The sequence below is a fragment of the Acartia tonsa genome, chromosome 14, assembly GCF_053477335.1.
Source record: "Acartia tonsa isolate MP-2025a chromosome 14, ASM5347733v1, whole genome shotgun sequence".
NCBI lineage: Eukaryota > Metazoa > Arthropoda > Copepoda > Calanoida > Acartiidae > Acartia > Acartia tonsa.
The window spans coordinates 31,017,532-31,040,441 of NC_137273.1; the positions used below are offsets into that span (position 1 = coordinate 31,017,532).

At 32.5% G+C, this 22,910-nt stretch overlaps 1 protein-coding gene across 1 annotated transcript in view; it reads left to right on the plus strand.

Moving 5' to 3' along the window:
* LOC145305409 (UDP-glucuronosyltransferase 2A3-like) overlaps positions 1-22,910 on the plus strand; it is a 148,792-nt gene that overhangs the window by 39,717 nt on the left and 86,165 nt on the right. The window lies entirely within an intron of this gene.

The following is a 22,910-nucleotide window of genomic DNA, read 5'->3' on the forward strand; positions in this document are numbered from 1 at the left end:
TTTTAATAGCGAAGCTTTTCTATAAGTAGGTGAGTCCGTTCGTCCATAAAGGTTAGCTCTTTTCGTTCATTTAAACAGGTTAGAATTGTCCTATCGATTTCAAACTTTGCATGCTGATTCCTATAACAGTTATGTACGACTTCATAAGCGCAAAAACCATATGATCGTTACCAGAAAGTCATTACGTCCATTTAAAACATGCTGATTTTTACTTTTTGTCAATAAACGTTCTTATGTTAAAAACATTATCCGATTCATCTGAGTTTTACAATACTGATTCCTATTTGAACAAGATAAAATATTATAAGCGAAGCATCTCTAAAACCAAGCCCCAAAAAAGTTCTTGAACAGTATCATGTATTTTTGCAACAAAACTGCTTACAATTTTGTTTCGACTTTTACATTTATATTCTGTTTATTCAGTTCTGACACTCTACAAGTGTTAATGTTTGTTTGTCCTAACGTTTCAGAGCTTAGCTTTTGTGAATGGTTTCATACTTGTATTTTTATAAGCTTTCTAATCTTACTATAGTACATACTATCTGGCAGGTCCGTCCGTCTATACAAAACATCTTAATTATTCATCTTATTCAATACAAAAGTTATCTATAATACAAAGTAGAATGATGTCTGTCCGTCTGTCCCTAAAGATCTCGCTAACCATTGATCCGATTTTTATTCTACTCTTAAGGGAATATACCTACTGATCCTGTGGTGGTTTTAGGCTATTTTCTTGGAGGTACAAAATTTTTTCTTCAGGCAGGTACTTGATTTTAAAGCTATGATCTGTTAGCTTTAAATATCAAAAAGCCGTTGAATCTTAGTCTGATTAGGAATAATGCTTGGAATCTGTACATAATTATCATCAATCCCCTCCACCCCCCACCTCCAGCAATCATTAGAATAGTAAAAATCACTGTACATGCTACTGGTAATCCTATTATATAAAGTAGTAAGGTTTTTTTGTCTGCCTGAAGCTTAAGATCTTGGTAACCGCTGAACCGATTGGGTTCTACATAAGAATATATCACTGGTCCTGTGTTGGTTATAAGCTTGGGGGAGGGGGTGCGAAGTTACTTGTAAAATCTAAAATAAACGTGAATTTTATAACGTATATAAAAATAAAACGGCGGAGATTATAGATATTAGCCGGACTTAGGAAAAGATACGTGAAATCATACAAAAAAAAGCCCCTAGAGGCTAGGGGCGAAGCCGCTAGTCCTATAATATGTATAAAGTAGTATGGATTTTTTTGTCTTTATCTTAAAATCTCAATAACTACTGAACCAATTTTCTTCACATAGGTCCTGTGATGGTTTAGGGCTATTACCTTTAGATTTAAATCTTGGGATTGTTTTAAGCTATTTTTTAGCCCATCTGAATCTAAAGGGGCGTAGTATCTATTATATAAAGTAGTAAACTTTTTTTGTCTGTCCCGAAGGATCTTGCTAACCGCAAAACTGATATTGTTCTCCTTTACAGTGAAGCTTCTTATAGGTCCTGGGAAGGTTTTAAACTATTTTTGGAGAGGGTTTCTTTACCCCCCTCCACCCAAAAAAATATTACTATTTTTTTACTCTTGTGAAACTCAAATTTAAAATGGGATTAGTTCGACTTTTCCTCCTCCTACCAGTGCCCCTAGAGGCTTCTAGGGGGCGTAGCCGCTAGTCTACTATTAAGTATTAAGGCTTTGTGTTTGAAAATACGATATATATCAAATTTAAGGGAAGCTTCACAGTGGCTTATAATTGCCTATCTCCCACCCACTGTTGACGAAACATTGATACCCCCCCCCCCTCCCCCACATTGTTTTAGTTTTATCTATCTTCTGTTGTTTATAGAAATCTCTTAAAGATTTGGATAAAACAAGATTGAAAAAATTCTCGATTGGCGTGGCTTGGATCTTTTTAAGGCAATAGTACGAAGGGATAAACAATAATAAATTGGTAATTTTGCTAAATTTTTAAAGCCTCAAAGTCAAATTCTTAAAATAGCGTTAAAATTTCGTATCCTGTATTATGGTGAAAAAGTTTATGTTGGTGAATGTATATAAACTAAACAGACGGACAAAGTCTCTTAAAATGTAGCCACGCTACTATGGACAGAACACGGAATAAAGGGATGGATAAATAAAAGGACAAGATGATTCTTTAAGATAGAGAGAGAGCTTATATTATCTCTTCGGGGATGGGTGTACAGGGGTGATTAAGCCTCCAAACCAAATTTTTGTAAATATTTTAGATTTGACTCACTCAAATTTTAACCACAAGCATTACGAATTATTAATATGGATTTTTACCCCTCAAACCCCCCCCCCCTCAAAAAAAAAAAAAAAAATTAATAAATATCCCCAAAGATATAAATATGAAACCCCCTAAAATTAAAAGCTACAACAACCTTGATCCCCTCTATTCCTGTTATAAAAAAGAGAAATTGCATGGATTTTTAGTTAGCCTTTTACAGAAATAGATTTAACCTTTTTTTGCAAGAATAAATTGTTTTTAGTTTGGCTTACCATTTTCATCTACAATAAAAAAGAAAACAATAATTCTTTAAAAAGTGTTATTTTAGTTCTTTTCCTTCAAATTGTCTTTCAAACAATAAAACCACCCTCTTTACTTTTTGAAATAGTTTGAAAACAAGTTTTATGTTTAACTCCAGCGGATGGGCTCTACTCTGCGATGCCCAACCCCTGCGGGACTACAAAGTATCCAATGGAACCTAACCTAACATAAAACCTAACACAATGAAATGAAAACTACCCTAAATCGTTTTCAGTTGATTTAAAACATAAAAGGAAGGGATTCCATGCTCGATAGGGCACAACATTTTTCTAGTAACGCGGCTTTTCTGTTATAAAATTAAGTCCATAAGTAAAAAACTGACGTCTCCAAAATTAGATTTTAGTTTTAAAAAGAAAAAGTAAAAATGATGGGGGTATGCTTTTCTAGGGACGATTTTTCTTAAGAGGGTAGTGGTACTCTCATCCAAGATAAATAGTAATACACATTTCAAGCTGAACCATAGCAGTTGCGCGGTAAGCGAGATCCTTGGATTAAAAACAGACAATCTCAAAATATCATGTTGCTTATTATACTTTTTCCATCAAAATGTTGTTTTAATTGCTTCAATTCATTAATATTCAATTAAATACTTTACTTAAATTGCAAAATTAATTTTTTTTCCATAAAATAATATGATTTTAAACGTAAACTTTTGAAATGTTTGTTTTGTGTATATTTTGACCAAAATGATAACCAAATATTATATACCATCTAATTTAAAAAGGTCAACTGTTTATACATTAAAGCTAAACTCTTTCCCTAAAGGAGCTAAAAACAACCGAAACAAAAAATTTATAAAATCAATATTTAAGTATTGTATTAAAAACTGTATTCCGCGTATAGTAAAATAAAAGAAAAGTTATAAAATTAATTTGAATTTGTTTTCCCCTAGGAGCTAAAGCTAAATTGTCTATAATACGATATAGGAATTTTAGATCTGGTTCATTATTTTGTAATTTTTGTCTGTAGCTTAAGATTTCGATAACTACTAGACCGATTGATTTCTCCATTTTATGGAATCTTCTTATAGGTCCTTTGATGGTTTTAGGCTATTTTTTTTTATATCTAAGTTTGGTTTTATGCTATTTTCCTAAATGCTAGTAAAGCAACCGCTAGTTAACCTATAATTCAGAATTGCTATTCTGGAAGGTCAGCTGATTTTGGAATCATATTTTTAAAGTTAAATTAATGTTTTATTTTATTGGTCCATATTTGGAGTTATTAGGCAAAATAACTTATAATACCGTACAGATATTGAGAGAGAGAGAGAGAGAGAGAGAGAGAGAGATAGAGAGAGAGAGAGAGAGAGAGAGAGAGAGAGAGAGAGAGAGAGAGAGAGAGAGAGAGAGAGAGAGAGAGAGAGAGAGAAAGAAATTGAGAGTGACAAAAAGAGAAAGGAAAGACAGAGAGGGAAAGTGCGGGATAGAAAGAAAGAAAGAAGGAAAGAGGGAGAGAGAGAGAGAGAGAGAGAGAGAGAGAGAGAGAGAGAGAGAGAGAGAGAGAGAGAGAGAGAAAATAAAAAAATAGAGAGAAAGACAAGGAGAAAGAGAAAAAGAGGAAAAGAAAGAGAGAGAAAAAAAAATAAGAGAGAAACAAAGAAATAAGGAGAGAAAGAGAAACAAAGAGAGAGAGAGAGAACGAGAGAGATAGAAAGAGAGAGAGAGAGAAAGAAATTGAGAGTGACAAAAAGAGAAAGGAAAGACAGAGAGGGAAAGTGCGGGATAGAAAGAAAGAAAGAAGGAAAGAGGGACAGAAAGACAGAATGAGAGAGAGAGAAGGAGATAAAGAAAGAAAGAAAGAGGGACAGAAAGAAAGAAAGAATGAGAGAGAGAAGGAGATAACGAAAGAAAGAAAGAGAGATGGAGGGACAGAAATAAAGAATGAGAGAGAGAGAGAGAGAGAAGGATAGATAAAAGCGTTTATGTGCGTTACAGAAAGACAGATAGAGTCATTTATAGAGTAGCTTCGCTAATGATAATAAATGTTCTTTTTCCGTCAAATAAAGTAAGCTTTTGTTAGGGATGTACTTTGATAAATATAACAAGGAAATCTTAGCCCGAAAGTCGCGCATCATTAAAAAGCAAAGAGATTAAGAATAACACAAATGTCGATATATTAATTAACATCCCCAATGAGGTTTAATTAATTTACCCCTTCTGTAAATCAAATATAATGGTTAAAAAATATGGACACATCTACAGCATGACCCTCGAAAAAGTTTTTTTTAAGCATCTGCAGCCTATATTTCTCAATAAAATATTAAAAGATTCATATGTACTTGTTCTCTATAATTTTCTACATCAAAGGATATCAAAATATTTTTTTTACTGCATCAATTAACAGCCGAGATTTTTAAAGCCAAAGTTTTGAAAAAGTGGCTGAGGAAAAAGTAACTTTTCAAGAAAAATGTTTTTTTAAAGTGAAATGACGTGTTTTCCTCATAATTTCAATACTTTTTATAAAACTTATATAAAGACGTTTCCAAGAAATTTATTTCATGCTGAAAGCACTTTTTTCACTTGCTCTAAAAGGCATTTTTAGATTAGTGTAAATTGCAAAAACACCCTTACAGAAAGAAATCCTATAAAAAATAGTAGCAAATTAAAAGTTTACATAAACAGAAATCAAACACTTTTTATTTTATTAAAATAAGTTAAAAAACGAAAAAGTTACAGCTACAAACTTTTATTAAACATTTAACAATTTAAATGATTTTTATGTGTCTTTAAGTAGTTTTTATAAGTGGGTGTTAATTTATTAGGTCAAATTTGCGCTAATCCTTTCCGGTCATAAGGATAAATTGGGGAGGGGTTCATTTAAGGTCATGTTAAGAAGGGGATATTATTAGGTTTATGGGTAAATGGTTATTAGAAAAAATGCATTCAATAAAATTTAAAAGTATTTTTTTGATATGTAAAACCAACATTTTTTAATGCAATAAAAAAGGTATCAATTGTAAACTTGCTCTTCTTTCTTATTTGTTTTTTAACTGGTTGATAAAAAGTAATATACTAATAAAAAACTAAGAAATATTTAGCAATATCCAGTTTCTCAAGCACTTTTTCCAAACTTTGGCTTTAAAAATCTCGGCTGTTAATTGATGTAAAAAAATATTTTGATATCCTTTGATGTAGAAAATTATAGAGAACAAGTACATATGAATCTTTTAATATTTTATTGAGAAATATGGCTGCAGATGCTTAAAAAAACTTTTTCGAGGGTCATGCTGTAGTTTGAACGATCAAATAACATTTTCTTAAAGCACCACAACAAGTGTTTTAAAACCAACTAATGAAAGAGCATGTGCATAAAACTTTGGGGACCAGTGTAATTTCCAATATCCCCTCCCTCGCTGAAGAAAATAAAGTCCCCAAATCCAGGGAAGTGTTAAAGAGTAGCTGCGCTACGGAAAACATTATAAAGAAAAGGGTTACAAACAAAATGGGTTTATTTTAATTGAATTTAATGTAAAAGAAAAGGAGGGGAAAGGAACATTGTATCTAAATAAAACAAAAAAAAATAAGGGGGAGATATGATTTCACTAAACAAACACTGCTTTTAAAAATCTATGTACATTGTCAATAGATTTTATTGTCGAGATTTTATTGAAGATATGAAAGCTCCATACTGTAACTACATATTTCTTACAAAAGGAAAAATAATTTTTCTTTATATGCCTTATCCATGTGATTCCTTATACAGCACAATAATCAAGGATTTAAAGGGATAAGACAATGGCTGATAAATTGATGTACATTGTACATCCCCAATATGGTTACACAAAATTATCTCTGTTGTAGATAACAATGAGTAGTTCAAACGTTTGGACACCAATCAAAAAGTAAAAGTCCTCAAACTTGTTAAGCCAAATAATGAAACGTAATTATAAAACCTTGGGGACTTGTGCACTAAACAGTTCCCTACACCCCTGACAATAATACGACACAATATAATACTGTTTTTGGTGTCCTTTTTTAATTCAAATTTTGTTCACAGCTAGCTTATATTAATGTTATCATATTCACAGGTTGAACATCATGGTTTTGCGCTGGCCTGTTGGTATAAAAGTAACAGAATGTCTGTGAGTCTGTCTTTATGTCTGTTTGCACTGCAGGATTTCGCTAACCTCTAAACCGATATGGTTCTCCTTTACACTGCACTGTAGCTTCTCATAGGTCCTGGTAGAGTTTATAACTACTTTTGGGGAAGGGTAGCATTACCTTCCCAAGATAAACCGCCCCTAGACAAAATTACCTCCCCCCCCCTAAAATATAATTACTTTTTTCTTTTTAAAAATAAAATTAAAAATAGGGAAGGGTCGGCTAAACTATACTCCCCCCCTCCCCCACCTTAAGTACACCTAGAGAATGTAAGATGCAGATTTTTTCTATAATTTCTTAATTCATAATAAAATTCACAACGTTCAACCTCATTCTAAAAACCTTGAGTATTAATATTATCTCATACATGTTAGCAACAAAGCAACCATGTTATTGTTAAAAAGTTATTGCAGAAAACAACAGAAAACAAGGATGACAACATCCATTAAAGTGAATCTCTGAAACTGTAGGACAAAGGGACATTAACGAGAGTGTCAGAACTGAATAAGCAAATATATTTGTAAGTTTTGACAAAATTGTACGTAAATTTATTCCAAATTTCTTAAATACTAGATAGTATTTATAGTACATACATACATTTTTAGGACTTGATTATAGAGATGCTTTGCATATAATATTGTAATTTTTTCCTAAGAATCAGATAGGATAATTAAATCACAAAAAAATTTTATCAAAAAATTAAATGGTTTTCAAATGGTTGGTTGTCTGTTGGGTATTAAAAAATAATGCTCAATGGGTAGCCCTGGAGGGGTTAGAGCACCATAGGTATAGGCCTCATAGGGCTATATTTCAGTGATTAAAGGCACTTTATAGGAAAGCACCATTTTTTAAGGCTATCTTTTTTTGGTGTATTGTATGAAGATTCACAAGGCTTTTGAATGTCTTTATATGGTCAGGATTAATTTAGAAAGGATACAACACGGTGGGTTCATAATGGGGACAAAATTTATATTTGCTTTGTAATAATTTTTTTAAAAATAGCTTTAAACCATCCTTAAAATGGAGAACTCAATCGGTTCAGAATTTATTAAAATCTTTAGGTACAGATAAAAATAACTTGCTTCTTTTAATAATAGGAAAATGTCTGATTTGTAAAGCTTCTCTTTTATAAAATTGCCTTTTTTAGCCCAATGTGTGTAAGTTGGAAATGTTATATTTTAGAACAGTTCTTTTTCATCAAACTATGGGTACTATAAAGGATATATTATTACAAGGATTTTACTCCAGATTTTCATGTTCTCTAGTGAAACACGTAGCGGGCTAAAATATGGATTTCCCCCTTCCAACTGACCAATAAATGACAGGGGAAATGGCAACCTAAATTGACGACAATTTCCCCCCTGTCATAATATCCACGTATATTCTACATCCATTGCATTCTACATCTTTTTTTTCTCAAACTAAGGCTACTATTTTGTCAGAGCTTTTAATTTTTATAATTCATATATGAATGTAATACGAGTTAATGTTAATTTTTGTTAAAGTCAGCCATTTTAGAGATTTCTATTGACAGACAATTGGATAAAAATGACATCAGTTATTATTCTCATACATACTTTTAAAATAAATACTCTACTGCGTCTTAATCTTAATGTGTGACGATTCCTATTACTATGAGGCATAATTAAGCACTCTGCATCAGCAGTTAGACTGTTCTGTGACTGCTTTTTAGTTGTTTTTAAAAGCGAAGTTTTTTTGTAATTAGGGTCAGTCCATCCGTCCGTACGTCTGGAACGGATAGCTTTTTTCGTTAATTTAGGCATGTTAGAATTGTCCTATCGATTTCAAACTTTGCATGGTGATTCTTTAAGTAGTTAGGACGATTTATAAAGCGTAGCAACTCTATAATAGTTACCAGAATGTCCGTACGTCCATTTTAAACATGTTGATTTTTAACTTTTTCAACAACAAACTTTTATCCGATAAAATTATCCGATTGATCTGATTTTTTTTAAATACTGATTCCAAGGACAACAAAGTTCAATGTTATAAGCTAAGCATATCTATAATCAAGTCCTAGAAACGTAAGTATGTCCTTAAACATTATCCTGTTTTTAAGCAGTTTTTCAACAGATTTACTAACAATTTTGATTCGTCAATTATACATTTATGTTCTGATTTTTCAGTTATGACAACTACAAGTGTTAATGTTCGTTTGTCCTTCCGTTTCCGAGCTTTGCTTTTATGGATGTTGTCATCCTTGTTTTTGCTGTATTTATACTCAAATAGTTATTTTTACATTTCTACTTTTGATTAAAATTGGCCTTGCTAAAATTATAGAAAAATGGATATATTATTAATTGGATCTTACACCCGATTAAATTGTTCTCTATTAAGTGAAACTTGCAACGGGATAATATAAGGATTTCCCCTTCTACCCCCTTTCCTTATCCTCTCCCCCTCCTACTGGATGAAAGAACTGACCAATAAACTATCTCCATGTTAGCGAGCTAAATTGACAAAAAAATTTTCCCTGTCATAATATCAACGAGAATTCTACATCCATTGAAAGAAAGGTGTTAAAACTTTAAAATTGTATGGGATCTGATTAAAAATAAATAGATTTTTATCATTGTCATAATTGTCAACAACCAAGTTACAAGAAATGCATATTTATTTAGGAGGTAAAAAATAAGGGTTGCCGGATTAATTTTTGTTTTTATTGCAACTTTAAATTGATAGAAGAAATGGAATAAAAGAGGAATTATTATACTAACAAAAATAATAGATAAGCATTTAACAGTAAAATTCAATTGTAAGCACTTTAAATTTAAGTTTTTTTACAAGATCTCTCCTTTTTGGGCTTAAAACTTTTGATACTTATATTAAATATTGATTGGGTTTTTACAAAAAAACTGTTTCCAAACTTTTCCACCAATCATTTTGATCTACAGAATGAGTAATTTCATTATCATGAATGGAGGTTTACTTAAATTTCCTGTCCAGTATCTTATCCCTAACTTTTGCATTAAAAATTGTCCCGAGTTTGGAAACACTGACTACTAAAATTCAGCATCTGTTTAAAGATTTTATTGGGAATGACATCATGGGCTTGTGGTCAGGGAGGAAGGGGACCTTGGGCTGTTTATTACACTAGTCCTAAAAGTCTTCTTATAACATTTTCTTATTCGTTGGCTTAACAACTTTGGAGACTTTTGATTCATTGCCCAAAACATTTCAACCACTAATTGCAATCTACAGAAGGGGTAATATTGTGTATCATCAATGGGGATGTACATAATTTATTAGTCATTTTCTTATCCCTTTAGATCCCTGGGTTGTGGTGGTTGTTATGGGGGCAGTGCAGATATATTTTCAGGGTGGTCAAGTTAGAGCAACAATGTCCCCATAAAACTACAAATTATTTTTAGCATGCAATTTCATACATTTTATTTTGAATTAGTCTTTTTTGTGTCCTATGACAAACGCAGGAGTGACAAACGTCGGAGTGAATACTTAACCTATTTGAAACCAACTTGGTTTTTTTTATATGCATACCACCTGCGGGGGGCTTTTTTGATTATCCAAAGCTTTACCTAACCTAACCTGTCCTATTTTAGATTTATATTCTCTGTGTTTGCGTGTTCTATATCCTTTTGATAATAAAATATAAAAATGGAGGGTCGACCTCCAACCTCCCTGTTGTTTAAGATGCCCCTATAAGAAGAAAGGTAAGGTTAAAATTTAAAAAAGGGTAAATCTAAAATAATGGACTTACTGTAATAATAGAGTAGTTAAGATACTCTATCAGTCTACATATCCTGGGATCTTAAGGGATAAATTGATCTACATTCATGCATGATGATGTACAACTTAATGATCCACTTTTGCTAATTTTTATTTTTGTTGTTGGAATGCGAGCACATTGATCTTTCATCCCACTCCCAATTTATTTTAGATCTTTCCAATGCAGCAGCAGTAGATCATATGATATTCTGATCCAAGATAGAATAGACCTAGTAAATCAAAACTTCAAAATTCTTAAATTTAAAACAGTGTCAGCTTCCCTAAATTTGAGAACACATTTATTTCAGTAGTTATTGAAATCATAAGCAAATGACAAAAAAAACTTTCTTCTTTTTACTTATAATAAAGTAACAGGATGTCTGTGTGTCTGTCTGTGTGTCTGTACCAAAGGATCTCGCTAACCGCTGAACCGATCGGGTTCTCCTTAACAGGGTAGCTTCTCATAAGTCCTGGGAAGGTTTGACTATTTTGGGGGAGGGTACCACCACCCTCCTAAGAGAAATGACAAAAAAATCAAAAAAAATTCAAATTTAGAGGAGACTTCAACGTCAAATAAGGTGGTATCGTACATAAAAAATTAACTTTAACAAACAACAACATTTAAAGTGCCACTAGAGGCCTCTAGGGGCGTAGCTGCTAGTAATAAATATCGTGTTTAAAACTTGTAGGTCTACTATTATAAAAATGCATAATATTCAGGGAGAGAGGGGATCATTGGAATGTAAATGACACTAGTACCCAAAGTTTTAAGACCACATAATCTTGGGAAACATTTTAAGATTTTGTATTGGTTTGAATCAAACTTTTCAACCAATAATTTCAATCAACAACAGGGAAAATTGTGTTTATCATCATTGGGAATGTATATCAATTTATCTTCCATTGTCTAATCCCTTGAGATCCCTGATAAAATTGCATAAAATGTTATTATAAAAGTTGCCACCATCTTGTCAAACAAAATTCCAAACATTCCAAATTTTTTGAAAACAAGGATGACAACATCCAGAAAATGCGAAGTTTTAAAATCAGACGATAAGACAAACGCACATTAACACTTGTAGAATGTCATAATAATAATTTATGAGCCTGAGCAAAATTGTTTTTAAATTTATTGCAAAATTACTTGAATACAGGATACTGTAAACAGGACTTACTTCAAGTATATATTAAGACTTGCTTATAGAGATGCTTCGCTTAAGATATTGTACCTTGTTGTCATAGGAATCATTGCTCCAAAAACCCAATGAAGGCGGTAATGATATAAAAAAAATTATATAAAAAAGTTTTAAAATTAACATGTTTTAAAAAAACATTATAATAACGATTATACCTTCACCGAAAAAAATCTTATGGACGGACAGACTGATGAAGTGAATTTTAGATTAGCCTCGCAACTATTAACGCGGCATCCAATGCGCATAAATTTTCCCGCGCTACTTGGCACCAAGATGAGGTAATCTTTATTGTTAAAATTTAAAAACAATAAATTTTCCTTATATAAAAACATAAATCTTACAAGTTAATGGCAGATATTTTGTTTAAAATGACAATGAAGGGGGGAAAAATTTGATTAACTTCCATTAATCCATTCCTGACAGGATGAATATGATTTTGTTGCCTGTGAGTTTTAAGATTATCAAAAACATTTTTTTCTTCTGGGGCCTTATAACACAATACCCCCCTTCCCTCTCCTTCAAGTAATTTCACCTAAAGGTATATCCTGTAGTTACCAGGTAACTTTAGGGATAAGACAATAGACGATAAATTTATTTAAATGCATTATAAAACCTAAAATAATTATGTTTAAAATGCAGTCCTAATAATAAAGAGTTTAGGGTTGTTATTATATTAAAACTATCCGTTAAGAACATACGGTGGGACAGACGAACCGACTTATAGAAAAGTCTTGTTTCTTACCAGTTAAATAAGGATAGGGGGCCCTGCAGGTGGTTCATTGCAACAAATCGGAATTTTATCACACCCCCCCCCCCCCCTCTTGAATTGAACTTTTATTTCTCCGGGAGAAAAAGGATACTAATACTGGCTTAATTAATCTACAAACCTTTTCTTCCTAAAATTTGATCATCTACTATAGCAAGTTATACACATAGTACTTTGGGGGAATGTTTATTTATTGGTCAATGTCCTATCCTTTAATCACTGATGTCTCTACAATTCAACAAGGGAGGAAGGGAACATTTGACTTTAGATTACAATGGTACCCAAGGTTATGTAACCTTAATGTTGGCTTAAATCTTTAGGTACCTATAGTGAATTTTGATTTGATGGTTAAAAACTGAAGAGGGGGGGGGGACTTTATTTATGATCAATTTATCAATCAATTTATCATCCATTGTCTTATCCCTTAAGATCCCTATGTGTGCAACCCACGCGAAAAAAACTTAAACAAAGATAAACAAACACAATGGCCAGTTCTTTAATTAACAGCTGCACTATAAAATATTTATGTATATTCTAATTATAAAATATAAAAAATGGTAAAATGGTGTATTCTACAATGATCAGATCTTTGATTAACAGCTAAACTATGGAATATTTAGATAAATTCTGTTTTATATATTCACATTGGAATAATTATGTACTCAACAATGTAAAGATCTTCAATTAACAGCTACACTGTGGAATATTTATGGACATTCTAATTATTAAATTCACAGTTGAATATTCAATTAGTCTACAATAATCAGATCTATATTTAACAGCTGCATTATGGAATATTTATGGACATTCTAAATATTAAATTCACAGTGAAATATTCATGTAGTCTACAATATTAAGATCTTTAATTAACAGCTGTACTATGGTATAATGGTATAGTTACGTATATTCAAATTATTAAATTCACAGTGGAATATTTATATAGTCTATAATGGTCAGATCTATAATTAACAGCTACACTATTGTATATTTATGGACATTCTAATCATTTAATTCACAGTTGAATATTCATGTACTCTTCAATGGTCAGCTCTTTAATTAACAGCTACACTGTGGTATAGTTATGGACATTCTAATTTTTATTAAATCAACAGTGGAATATTTAAAAGAATGATAACCTGAGAAGTAAACTGAAAGGAACACTATGAAATACTCATTCTGAAAATCTATATTTCCACAGTGCAATGTTTATGTACTCTTGAACATAAATGCTATAATATTGAATATTTATGTACTTCGCAATTGTCAGTTGAGGATGCTGCGCAAAATGGTACAAAAAAATTGACGTCATATGATAAAATAACCAATGAGAGGCGAGTATATATTTTACCATTGGTCAATTACAATGTATACTGGCCTCTCATTGGACAACTTTATAGTATGACGTCATTTTTTTTGTACCATTTTGCGCAGCATCTCAGTTGAGCAATATATCAGTTACACAGTATACCAATTATGTAATTCTAATTTAGATATTCACAGTGGAATATTTATGTACAAACAATAGACAAATAATCCATTATTAGCAACACAGTGTAATTTCTATGTATTATCAAATTCATGGACACAATGGGGAATATTCATTGCACAGTGAAATATTCATGTACTCTGGGCAATTAATTCACAGTGTCACACAGGAATAAAGTATTTTATACTTTTAAATTTTGTTAAAGCTAACATTCAACTAATTTAATAACAAAATTGTCCTATCTGTCCTAATGACAGTTAGTAAAAGTTTTCTTATTTATCTAATTTTAATGATACTTTATTGGTGATTTCCAACTAAGCTTATAGTGGACGATCTTATAATACCCCCCCCCCTCGCCACCTTAATTTTATCAATTTTTAAAGAAAACAAAATAACTAGGAAAAGGTGAGGGTATATTTTTAAGATTTTTAGAGATCTATCAAAACAGATTTAATTGTTGCTTAACTTCAGTGTAAAAAAGTCATAACACTGCAAAAATACACCGGGGTTATAACAGTAAATTCCACCTTACCTAACCTACGCTTCACTAATAGTATATGATAGGGTAATTGTTACACTTTCAAATCAAAATGAACTTAAATTCATTAACTTATCATTAAGCTAAGAAAATATAGCTTCTGTTACAAATTCATATTAAACATACCTAGAACAAATTAAGAAAATCATTAGTTATATAATAATCAAATTTCCAGTATGGCTTCAAAACCGATTAATATCCGTTGGATTGGAACCGGTTCTCAGCCATACCAAAAATCATGTATAGAATCGTATTACAGACAATTTTTCACGATTAATAAAATAAAAATCATAATATAAATGATAGTTTTGTTTGTCTGGGCCTTCGTCTCCTTGGGGCCAACAAAACTGGTTTCAAATCTTAATTTCGGCAGAAAGCCGTCTTTAATATTTAAAATACCGGCTAAAACTCTACCGGGACCTATGAAAAGCTTCAATGTAAAGGAGAACCATATCGGTTCAGTGGTAGCAAGATACTTCAGTAGAAACAGAAACAAGAACAGACAGAAAGACATCCCATCACTTTATCTTTATAATTCTATTTATATTTGTCCGAAATAATCCTTATAATAAAGTAACAGGATGTTTGTGTGTTTGTCTGTGTGTTTGTGTGTTTGTATGTTTGTACCGAAGGATCTCGCTAACCGCTGAACCGATCGGGTAGATTAACAGGGTAGATTCTCATATGTCCCGGAAAGGTTTATAACTATTTTGGGGGAGGGTACCACCACCCTCCCTAGAGAAATTAATTTTTTTTTTAATTTCTCGATTTTAGAAAGAGAGTTCAAACGCAAAATAGCCATATTTTAAATATAAAAAAAAAAACACTTAAAGTGCCACTAGAGGCCTCTAGGGGCGTAACGGCTAGTGAAAAATAAAAGTACTAATTTGAAATAGATTAGGGGAGACATTAGCCTTCTATGGGGGGTTTAATGAATCTTTTATGTGTCCTAAAAATCCACCCTAATTTAGGGACAGAATAATCATTAGAGAAAAGGGAAGTTGTGTCTATAAGTTTACTTTAGGCACATGTATAATTTCTAATCTAATGTCCTCTCCCTCCTGGTAGAGTTTAATAATAACGTTTTCTTATCCGTTGTCTTAACAACTTTGGGGTATTTGGTGAATTTTGAATGGTTGATCAGCCATTGTCTGATCCCTTTAGATCTTTGGGTAAAACTATTCTTTTGTAGGGTGATGATATATTTTAGATTAAATATAAATACAATTATTTAAATTTTAATTATATTTGAGAAGAAAACAAACAAACAAACATGTAGAAGCACAACTTCTATACTATTAGTAGATGTTCGTTTGTCCGTCCGTCTGTCACTCTGTCCGTTTAGAAAAGAATTTCAGAAATGGGAGAGGACATTGGACTGTAAATTATACTGGTATCAAAAGTTTACCTACGTTTTCATTGGTTTGATTAAATCTTTTGAGTAATTTTCTTGTATCTTGATTGTTTATTTCATTACCAGCAGTGTTCAGACTTTTCCACCAAAAATCATAATCTACAGAATGGTTAATTTTGGTTATAATCATTCTAATTTTATCCTCCATTGCATTGTCTTACCCCTTAATGACCCTGCAGTATGTGTGGGAGGAGTTGATAGATTTGTCTGTACAGGATAAGACTAGAAGAATTGCCAATTTTATTGCTTTCTCTTCACCTTTATCTTAACTTAATGTATCTGTGGGGGTGTAGCACCCCCCCCCCCACACACACCCTATTTGACTAAAGACTTCCCCTATACATTTTTATGGAGAAGATTTTTTTGGCCGAAAAATCAAGTCTGTAAATGGGATAAATCGTACAAAAAACTTTTCGGCAAAAAGTTTTTAAATTTAACCTCTTTTTTATAGGCACAAGATTTAAAAACTTTTGACCAAAAAATCCAAAATTACTTTATATTAGAATAATGAACTATTATGATATGACGTCATTTTTTATAGGCACTATAAAGAGCTTCACATAAACTAATATTTTCTTGGATCTACTGCAGTTCACGGTAAAACATTGCTGGTAACGAATATTGCTAAAAATCTTTGAATTTTAAAGGCTGCTAGCTGCCAAACGGCTGAACGTTCAGTTCATGCCCGCACACTGTTTTAAGCGGCACAAGAAGGCCTACAAATAATCTGAAATAGCCATAATTAAATAATGCATAATTATCTCGCAGTGCAGAGAAATGCGCAAAAAAGGCCTATTTTACGCATTTTTTCTTCAGTGAAGCTTTCCCTGTGCATCATTGGATCTTGGCTATTCCAGATTATTTGTAGGCCTTTTTATACCGCTTAAAATGGTGTGCGGGTAGGATCTGTACGTTCAGCCGTTTGGCAGCTAGCAGCCTTTAAAATTCATAGATTTTTAGCAATATTTTACCGTGAACTGCAGTAGATCCATTTTCTTTTCTTAAAACCCATTCCCCATCCATGATTGAAAAGTAATCAGGGAGGTAATTACTTGACAACTTAACCCACGTAGAAAAATAAACTTTTATTTCTGATCATTAATTAATGTATACATGAAAAAAGGCTATATTTTTTTTTGGTTGAAATAAAAAATAAAGTTTAGATTTATGCGTCTTAACAAAATAATACGTAAGGTTAGATAATTGCTTAAATACAGGACATTGTTGAAGGAATTACATTTTAGGAATTGATTATAGAGATACTGCGCTTTTAACATTTTACCGTGTTGTTCTAGGATTCATTTTTCAAAAATAAGTCATGATGCTAAGTTTAAAATCAATAGGACAGTTCTAACATAATTAAATTAACTATAAAAGTTTATTTTTTTCCTATCCTAAATGAAAAAGGTGAATAAAAAGCTAGAAATAATGTATATGTTCTAATGGGGTTATTCTGATAATATCCCATCCATTTAGATAGATAGACAGATAGATGTGATAAAAAATAGATAGATATATCCTTATATGGGGTTGCTTTCAGGGACAGAGGGGATTTATATGTATAAAAAAGGAAATATCCAATTCACTCAAATGTAAAGAACAGAATATTAAGACGCCAGAGAGGGAGGAAACATTTGGCTATTTATTACACTAGTCCCAAGAGTTTTATAATATCGTTTTCTTATTCGTTGGCTTTACAACCTTGGGGACTTTTGTTGAATTTTGATTGGTTGGTTCATTAAGTTAAGTGTCCAAACGTTTAAACCAATAATTTTAATCAACATAATGTGTAATTTTGTGTATCATTATTATGGATGTACATCTATCGACCATTGTCTTATCCCATAAGATACCTGGGTACAATAGCCTGACGAAATTGAGGGAAAGCTTATCATTTTTTTAATTGACCTTTCTCTTAATCCCTGGGTTGGTTCTTATTTGCTTAAGTCAAGTTTTCGAGTAACTTTTTGTTGCTCTGCGTAAGTAAACACATAAAAAGACTGTACAATCACATTTTTTTCATTTTGCATGAAATTCAGTTTTTTAACACAGGAAGGGGAAAGACAATTGACTGTAAAATGTACTGGTACTCAAAGTTTTATAAAAGTTTTCTCGTATTCATTCGAATCCGGTGGATAGGAACCGGTTCTCATCCATACGAAAAAACTATGTCTAGCATCGTATTATATCCAGCTTTCTACGAATATAAAAATGTACAATCATAAGATTAAAACCAGTTTTTTAGCCGGTGCCTTCGGCACCTCAGGGATAAAAAAAACTAGTTTTAATCTTTTAATTGTACATTCTATATCCACGGAAAGCTGTTTATAATACGATTTGAGAAATAACTATCAGGGAGTAAGGGAGGGGACAATGGATCGAATATTCAATTTTTAAGTAGTCTCAGACTTTGGGGACTGGCTTAAAGGGAATGTGCACGAATACAGCAGATTCTTACTGATTTTGGGGACTTGCGCATCAATGCCCCGCTAACTAGCTGAGCTAGTTTTGAATATGCAGACAGAAAAGTTTGTCATTTATCGCTGGTTTTAACAAATATTTTTTCCCAAGAAAATGTCTTTTCATGTATAGAAACTCTACTGTGATATTTATGTACTAAATAATCTAAGAACCGCTTGAATTTTGGGGTCAGTTATAAATATATTAGAAGGGTTGAGGGTGGTTTAAACAAGATTTTTCTAGTGATTAATTACAGAATGTTTACTACATTGTGATGTGTTAATAATTTAATTTTCAAGTAAATGATTTTTTTCTTAGAACTAATTTTGTTCTAAATTAGGTTACCATGATCCCCTTACAATTTTGGTAAAATTTTCTTGAAAAATCTGGTTTTCGTTGCTTTTCAGCAAACCCTCTTAAATTGAATTAATTGCCCATTGTCCCCTCCCTTACTCCCTGAATAACTATTCTCAAACCTTTAGTGTATGTTCCTCAAATAAATTAAATCTACAGATGGGGTAATTTTATTAAATAGCATGGAGGATTTATCTATTTTGCATGACCTTGTCCCTTAAGATTCTTGTGTTTTTGAAAAATTTAAGGCAAATTCTGTACACCTTAAAGATATTTTAACAACCCTCTGCATTTTTTTAATAGGGGATAAACACCCACCAACAAAAATACAATTAGAAAATTTCCGTTAAAAAATGTATAAAGAAACACAAATTGTACGCACCTATTATTAAAAAGAAAGGACTATCTAATACGGCAAATATAGGGAGGAGTTGCAAATAAGGATATACCGGGATAATCCTACTTTAGGAGTGGAGATACCCGGTATCATGAAAATTAAACCCCCCCCCGGGGGTATCTTCAATTTTGACACTCGGTATGTGTCAAAATGGATACCCCCCGGTATGCGTAATTTTTGACACCCGGTATATGTCTAAATGGACACCCCCCTGTATATTGACCCCCCCTCCCCGCATGTGTCAGTTTTGATACCCGGTATGTGTCAAAACAGACACCCCCCTTCATATATGGAGGGGTATGTCCGTTTTGACATTTACCAGGTGTCAAAATCAACACATACGGGGGGGGGGGGGTCAATATGGAGGGGGGTGTCCGTTTTGACACTTACCGGGTGTCAAAACCGACACATACGGGGGGGGGGGGGGGTTAATATAGAGGGGGACAAAATGGACCCTATCTATATTTACCCTTTAATTGGGAGGTGTCCTTGGAGGTCCTTCATCGCGCGAATTTCCTCTAGACTAATTATCATCTTTAACCCCAAATCTATTTCAAAGAGGGGAAAGGGTTGGGTAGTAGTGGTTAATACCTTTTTAAGCACTAGATAGAAGTAGCAGGAGGCTCTGATCACATATAAAAGATGATTGAAATGATAAAAGTATAGGATAAAATAGTTTGGCCTTTGTTTATATATGTTTGTTATGTGTTTTTAATGCCTGTATAGTAATATTGTTATTTGGCAAGTCTAAGTTTCCTTAAAACTTGGAGACATCTATGTGTGAATTTTTAAACTAAACAGATATTTTAACTTTTTCTTGATTTTACTCCCAATAGATGTAAGTCCCTAGATAGAGAATTAATACAGACCAATAGGTGAATAAAAAAACGTTATTTTTAACATTTTTTTGACTATACTTTTAAAGTAATGTAATGGCTATAGAATAACGACCTTTTTTGCCGTTTTCAACGTTGTTTTAACGTTAAAATCGTCAAATTTAACGCTATTTTTAAGCTAATTTAATAGGTACAGATAAAAACCAGTTTTGAGAGAGTTTATAATGCTGTTTTCTTATCGTTTTTAGTGCCTTTTTTACGAAAGCGATAACTTTTTTCGTATTGCTTTGATATAATAAAATTTTTTGTGTGTACTAGGAACTACTTAAACTAACTATGTTTAAAATTTCATTGATTTACGATGAAAAACTACCGAGTTAGGGCCATTCAAAGGGGGATCGTGATTTGAGGAGATATTTTTAGTGTCGTTTAGTACCTATGGACAAACATCGCAAAATTAAAGGATTTTAAAGTGAAAAATCGAACACAAAGCATAAAATAGCGGCGATTCTCATTTGTTTGAGGAATCTACACAAAAATTTTCAGACTCCTATCTTTATTTTAAGTGTTTTTTTTTGCAAAAAAAGTTAATGTTAATTTTGTTGAAATTTAATTGATACAAAATTTAAATGTAAATAACCTACGGACAAACATTGCATAATTAAAGGGTTTTAAAGTTAAAAATCGAGCACGAAGCATAAAAGAGCGGCGATTCTAATTTGTTTAAGGAATCTACACAAAAATTTTCAGACTCCTATCTTTATTTTAAGTGTTTTTTTTTGCAAGAAAAGTTAACGTTAAAAATGGCTTCGCAACCGATAAATATCCGCTAGATTAGAATCGGTTCTCAGCCATACTGAAATGCATCATATTACAGACAATTTTCTCTTAATTAATAAACCTGTAATGAATAAGGCTAATTATATGAACAGGACTAATTGGTACCCAAACTTTTATAACCATTAGTAACCATTGGACTGTAAGTTACATTTGATACCCAAAGTTTTATAACCATTAGTAAACATTTGACTTTAAATTACATTGGGTACCCAAAGTATTATAACAATTTGTAAACATTGGACTGTATATTACACTTGGTACCCAAAGTTTTATAACCATTAGTAAACATTTCACTGTAAACTACACCTGGTACCCAAAGTTTTATAACTGATATCTTTACACCTAGTCTCATACAGGACTTACTCTAAATACTGGATTTTAAAGAAATATGTAAAAGTTTCCTATAAAAAAAAAGTAACAAGCCCTTTTCACTCCACAGGGGGAGCATAGGCCGCTGACAATTTGTCAGTGTTTCTGTAACAATGTGGCTTTTTATAGACATGGGATAGGGCTGTCAGCCCTAAGCCCTATGATTGCGGTGTAAAGCGTCCATTTGCCCACCAGACAACTAACCCTTTGATTGCACGACCTTTGTCTGAGAAGTCCTAACTGTGCATGGTAGTGAGTTGCGCCTGTTTTGGGCCAAGGCATTCCTCCTACTCTAACTCTTTATGTCGTGCACCTGACATAGCAGCAGTAGGAACCATTTTTAACGTTTTTAGTTTTGACGCTGTGTCAGACCGAAATTCGAACCTATCACCTTTCCGACAACGAGCGAATGCGCTGCGTGTTGAGCCACGGTCGCGGGTTTCATAAAGTTTCCTATAAAAAAGTTAAAAGAATTGTATTTAAACTTGTAAAAAAAAGAAAGCCATTTCTATTCAATAATTTGTTTTATTTAGATATTAATTTTGATACAAAATTGTTTTTTTTTTCTTTGTTAAATATATAATATAAAAAATTCTTTTATTGATTGATTGCTATTCTTTTATTGATTGATAGTTTATTTTGACCTAAAATATCTACAAAGACGACATTTTTCACACAACCTCTTCAAATCACACAAATCGGATGATAATACTTTCCCAGCAAGACATTTCTCCGTGGAGTCGCCTACGAGCTTGTGCAATATATGTACCGAGTCCTATGCTACCTCGAATCCCATTCGCCATGAATTAACACCTAATTTTTTGGCGAACAACGTTGGAAAATCGTCCTTTCAAGCAAAAGGTAGCATGTGAGGTCGCCATCGATATCGTAGCAGAGTATGAAGCGAAGTCGCACAATAGTAGCACAAATTAAAAATGCGTCAAAGGAGATCTCGGCGGTGACTCGAAACATTTCTTATACGAACTCTTACATGCTCGAATCAAAGCACATATATGGAGGGGTAGGGGCAACTAGGCCATTTTTAGGAAGTGGGGCACAGTGAGAGATGGGAAGAGAGATATAGAGAGGGGTTTGAGAGATATAGAGAGGGAGGGGAAGAGAGATATAGAGAGGGGGAGAGAGAGAAGGGAGTGAGAGATATAGAGAGGGGAAGAGAGGGAAGGTGGTAAGAGATAGAGAGAGGGGGAGAGAGAGATGGGGGTAAGAGTTAGAGAGAGGGAAAAAAGATATACAGAGAGAGAGAGTACACCAGATTTATCTTTACAAGTTAATTTTTACTTTGTAGTGTAAATAGCATATGGGGATTGGCTAAATTTAACAATCACTAAGATAATTTTATATATTTGTTGTGATTTCAAAAAAAGAAAGCCTTTTTAAAAATAATTTTTTTACCAGAGACTATCAACACTATAAAATTTTATGATTTACCATTTTTTATTGTTTTCAGTTTAAAAACAGATGAATTAAAACAATCTTTACAAATTATTTGAGTCCCTAGTGGCAAAATTATAAACTATGTTTCTCTCCTATCAATTTTGATCATGGGTTGATTGTGTGTTTGTTTGTAAATGTTTGTTAACTATATAAAATGCTACATTTAAGCGACATCGCGTTTTTTCTTCAGCTAGTATTTACGAGATCGCCAATGTTAGCAGAAAAGCTAATAAATTATAAGGTATTAAGCTACTAGTGTATGAGCTCGCAAATACTAGCTAGCTACCATCATACGAGCTCACAAAAGTTCGCCAAAATGCTACTCTTATAGATATTGAAAAAGGTAGCATGCTACCTTTTTTTCTTAAAGTTTCGCTGGGTTTTGGAC